This window comes from Zosterops lateralis (genome assembly GCF_965231275.1).
Source record: "Zosterops lateralis genome assembly, chromosome: 1".
Lineage (NCBI taxonomy): Eukaryota > Metazoa > Chordata > Aves > Passeriformes > Zosteropidae > Zosterops > Zosterops lateralis.
This window is the reverse complement of record NC_139762.1, coordinates 36,704,775-36,710,423: the sequence shown is the minus strand read 5'-3', so window position 1 is coordinate 36,710,423 and position 5,649 is coordinate 36,704,775.

Genomic DNA, 5,649 nt, shown 5'->3' with positions numbered 1-5,649 from the left:
AAGGGGAGCTCAGTCTCTGAGGTCTGTTTGCTAATACTGCTGGCATGGGTGCTACTGGGCATGAACTGTGGCATTTTTTTGCTGTGAGATGAGTGCTTGTCCAATGAGAGAAGGGGTGAGACAATCCACGTGCTTCAGCATCACATGGCTCTTGGTCTGGCAGAGATCAGGGATGGATGCAATTCAGGTGTTGCCAACCCTTTTGATGCTGGGGGCATGGGGTGTGGTGTTTTTCGTATCTTGCAATATTTGATGAGCAGAAAGCCCCTGCTCCAGGAGGCATGTGATTACTGGAGAACTTCCACATCCACAGATTTTAAAAAAAGCTCTACATTTCTAGACATTATAGCTAGAAGAATAGCCTGAATTCAGGCATGCAGTATACTCTGAAGGAAACCAAGGATCTGTTATTTTTTACTTTCTTCACTATTACTTACTTCCCTCTAAGACGTTCTGTAAGTTCAGACTATGGATCCTGGTAGACAGCTTCCAGAAAATTAAAAATGAGAGGACGCCTACATTCAAATTAAAATGCGTCACAACCTTTAAAAGCAAGGATGGTATAGAGCACCATGAGATTGCTGGAGGCACGCAGTGTCTCACTTCTGTCTGCACTCCCCTAAGCAGCTTATACAGAATGCCTTGAGGGAGTGTGACTGGTCTGCTGTGTCTTGGCACCTTCCCTACATCAGCTGTTCTTTAAAATATACAGAACTGCTTTCATCATATCTTGGGCAGAAGGAAGACTGAGCCAATATTTTCATACTTCACCATTGTATGTATTTTCCTTTTTTAGCTTAAATTCACACAAAAGAAACATCCTAACTCACCTTCAGCCCTGATAATATTACTTTTTATCCTGCTTTTCATAGAGAAAAAGAAGTAATGATGGTTTCAATTCAATAGGGAAACAGCACACATTTGCATTAGAAAAATTTGAGCTCTCATTTAAATAGCAATGTTTCAGCTATAGAAAGACAAAATGAAATGGAAATGAAGAGACCTGTCTGAGATAGTCTCCAAAAAGCTGGCACAGCACCTTGCAAAAGCTTCAATTCCACTAAGTCCCATTATCAGGTATATGGAATGAAATAAAATTAAATTAAAAGGAGAAACTTAAGAGTGGGTGGAATAAATGGGAGAAAGCATTACTTTTTCTTTTTTTAACTTTTCTGGGCTACCTGGGTATTTTAATTTAATTAATATTTTTTCCCTGGCTAAAATATTTTAACATGGTGCTGTAACAAGTCTGATCAAGATAATTTTAGCCTGCAGTAGAAGTTTCTGTATAAATTCTGTCCTGGTATGTTCTGTCTTGCTGAACAAATCCACCTGGGTCACTCATGCAGCTGAATTTCAGCTACAGATGAAAAGACATCCAATTAACAAATTTAAGTAATCTTAGACACTTTTGGGACAGGACCGATAGGTAACACTATCACCGAAATATATGCATATGGAATCCAGCCTTTTAATATATCCTGACCATTTTAACAACAAAGAAATGAACAATTACAGAAGACACTTGTTCAGTCTAGCCAATTAAATGTAGAAATATAAAACACTGGGTGGCACACTTCCAGCAGCCTCTGTTCCCTCTTCTGTACAACAAGCCTTCCTGAACCATTTCCCATCAAATAGTCTGGTTTTCAATCTTGACTCTTAAAACAGTGGCTTTTCACTGCCACCATACGAAAGAGATACAGCCTTTCCAATGGATGAGCCTCCCTTTAGTATCTGACAGGACATATCTTGTTTCCTTCAATGCGTTTGAAGAACAGCATCACTCTTATGATCTCCCCACATGGAAGTCAAGAATACAACAACCATTGTATTTTTCTTTCTACTTCTGGTTACTCAAAGACATGCTACAATGTAGGCCCTTCACTGGAACACACAAGGGGTTGCTCCTCCTGCCTAGCTGTTGAGGATTCCCTTTCCTGGGATGCTTTTCTGTGCATCCTTTGATGGAAGAGGAAGGAGCACCACATGGCCTAGGCTCTGCTGTCAGAGCCATTGCCTTCATCCTGAGGTCCAGTCTTTTTAGTGCTGCCTCAGGCAGGTAGCCCGCAAAGAGGCTGCCCACAAAAGGCATTGTTGTCCTTGGACTGCTGTTCTACAGCAGACTCTAGAGCTCCTCAGTCCTTGGGAAAGGAAACATGTTACAGGTTATGCCAAATACACCCGCGGTTGCTCACAAAAAGGGCTAGTTTGCAGTGTCAGTATTGGCCAGTGCCAATATTATGTTGACTTCACTGCTGGTCAGTCCATGTGAGAGCTGAGAGGCTTGTGCTCCTACCAGGCCTACTCAGGCAGACCCATGGTATAATACCCAGTGGTATTCAGCAAATGCAAAATCAGTTATTGATTTCCTTACGAAAATATTCACCATCCTTCACTATTGCAAATTTTGCTCATTAATTACCAAGAGTTGGAACATGGAATCAAATCTAGGTCTCATTAATTCCAAAGGTATTAGGAAACACAGTTGCCTTTTGCAGAGTAACAAACCTTTCAGTCACTGTTCTGTAGCTGTTTGTACTTACCCTTCCCTCCCCACCTCATTTTGGCTCGCATTTTTGTCTAAACCATTCCTCATCACATACTTGTTCAATATTACGTGACATGTTATGTTATCCGTACGTGAAGAAACACCACATACTTTCAGTGTGCAGAGCCCATGTTTAACTGCCAGGAAAATAACAAAGCGAGAACAAACCCAAGGCTGGGTGGAAGAAAGAGCGTGTGGACAGGTCATTACTGACTCTTTAATAAACATCTTGGATTGATTTACACTCCTATGCCAAAAGCAGATGTGCCACTTCCATTTAAAGACTCAACACATAACAGCACTCATGGTTTCATAGCTGCATGTATTGTATGCCACAGCTCTTTGTGCTTGTAACAATGGCTTTATTTGCACAGATGTGAAGAAAGTGCATAAAATGAGACCATTTACATGGTGCACAGGATTTGTGGTGTTTTTGTAACCAAGCAACTTTCCCCATTCTTCCAAGAATATAATAAGGAATACATATTTTTAGATCAGAAGAATATATCATTTATTTGCAGGTACTGCAGACGGTTTGTGTACATAGCATTGTAGCAAATATTGCTCATTCAATGACATTTTGTAATAGAAAGTTAATAATAAATTAGAACAAGATTCTGTGGAACTTGCTCTTGAAGGCTATAGAAAGTTGATAAAATCTGTTGATCACTGGCAGGGATTTTGGCACTTGCATTGTGATTTATAAGATATTTCCCAGCCTGTCAGTGAAGAAAATGCATCTGAAATTCAATTTTTACAAGATTTCCACTCATAAATCATGTCCCATGTGAAATGGAGCATGGAAGCCATGGACCTTTGCACTGCTTTTCAAGAGCAGTTCTGTGGGCATTACTGGATGGAAAGTAAAAGGAACATATATCACAGGAGGGACAGCTTCTGGATTTACTGCTCCACAGCCTCTGGCTAACTCAGAAATGGTAGCTCTCAGGACGTCAAGGGCAGTATTCTGTACTCCATGCCTAAATCCTAGCCTCTAACACAGCCCTAGACAGCTACCAGCTATCTGTGAGGGATGCTCATCATTACACCCTCTAGAAAAGATATATCTGAAGTGCTGTGGACAGTACACAGGCCATCACCACCTCCTGCCTCTTAACCACTATTAATATCCTCAGGCCGAAGAGCGTTCTGGATACCTTTAATCCACAGTGCCTCACCCTAAGATAATTTGAATCCAGTTTTAAACTGATTGTGACTATTTCAGTGTCAAAATCCTTGACTAGAATATCATCCTGCATTGACCATAAAATCTAGCCCACCATTAGGGCTAGCAGGACTGAATAGTTGGCTCTGAATTGCAGGTGGAAATGGAAATAAGGTGGTTTACTCTTTCAGAGTGGCTGACCTGGTCTCCTTGGCTTTAAAAAATGAAAGAAATGACATAAGGGAAATAGATCCTTCATGTAGTAACGTCAAAGATAAATTCAGCCCTATGGATGGAAGGTCATAAGAAGGAATTCTCCATGATGGGTACCCCCTGGGGATCTCTGCCTGTAGAGTTTTGTTTATAGTTGGAAATTTACTTCCATGGAATAGGCCATGAAACCATTTGCAAACAGAAATCTCAAAACACTTGAGTGATACTAAAGGTACCCACAGCAAAGCCTTTTTTTCCCCATCAAGGACTCTTTAGCTGGTGGGCAGCTTTAACTTCATGTCTCCTCTGTTTCTTTCTGCATATACAGGTGGTACATAAAACAGCAGGTGTCTCTCAGAGACTCTAAATACAGACAACATTTAAAAATCACAATATTCCTATGGAAAGTCTGTGCCCATACTAAGTATTTTTAGTTAAAATACTGTTTAGTGAAGAGAAAAAGCTTTAAATGGTTCAAGCATCTCTTCACACATTTAAGTGCTTAGTGGCATGTGGTTACACATAGATTGCTCCTGTTTCAAGGCAATGGTCATCCACATCACCTAAACTGGAAATTACCTTTTTTTATTCCTCCTAGATAGTTACATATTTGTGTGTAGCTGGTATAACAAATAGTTGCTCCTCAGTTACCCGCCGTGTATTATAGGCTGGAGTCATCACGGAGGTTGGCACAGAGTATCATGAGGAGACAACATTTAATGAGAGTGTGAAGAGTGAATGATTTCACTCTTGCTGGGGGGGTGGTTCAGAGCCGAGTGAAGCACTAGTTAAGTCACTGCAGGTGTGCAGCTTAATGACCTGCAGTTGGGTAGCAAGTGTGTATGAACTGAGAGCACAGAGGGCATGTTTGGGAATGTTATTATGGTGGAGGAGCTGAAGTAAAATGGATGGATGTGTGAGGTAAGGCTACAGTGGGTATTATTTTTTTGTGCTTTCATTTTTAATATGAGAAAAACACAGAGCAAATGAAAGCAAGCTATGTTAATATCACAGGTGTGTGAGTAGGACCTATGACTTTTCTCTGTATCTCCCAAACAAGATTTACATTCTTTAACTGTTTGGGAAAGGAAAGTGGAAAATACTCATTCTTGTGAGCCTGCTTCCTTTGTTAGTTCTTTTTGTTTCTAAAATATCAATTTTAAAAATACATTGCATTCACAAGAGTTAACACTGAAGTTATGATGCAGTTCAACTGTGTGTATGTGAAAGTTTACTTTCAAGGGTAAAGGCCTAGACTCCTCTACCCCCATTCCCTGCCCTGTTGAAGTGCAGATCATGTTGGGATGGATATTCTGTAAAATATGGAAAAAACATATATATGGATGTAGGTCTTGAAAATGTTTGTTCAAGAATCCAAAACAAACCCTGTGTTTTTCTTTAAATTTGTTTAGGATCATCAATATTCACACAGAGTAAATAAAAGTTAAATGTAAAGTAGTATTAAAAATGAAGCTGTGCTTCATGCCTAAGATGTTCTAGTTTTAGCCTGGAGATGGGCATGTGCACTGTCACTGGTGTCTGTGGGAGCTGTGTGTGGGCTCTGCATTTAAAAGCAGGATTGAATTTAGGGCACAAGACGGAAAGGAAATACTTGTGTATGTATATATAGAGCTTCAGTCTGTGAATATACTGTGCATATGTGTGTGTACATAAAACAATATAAATATATAAAATAAAATCAACCCCATCTACTCTCATA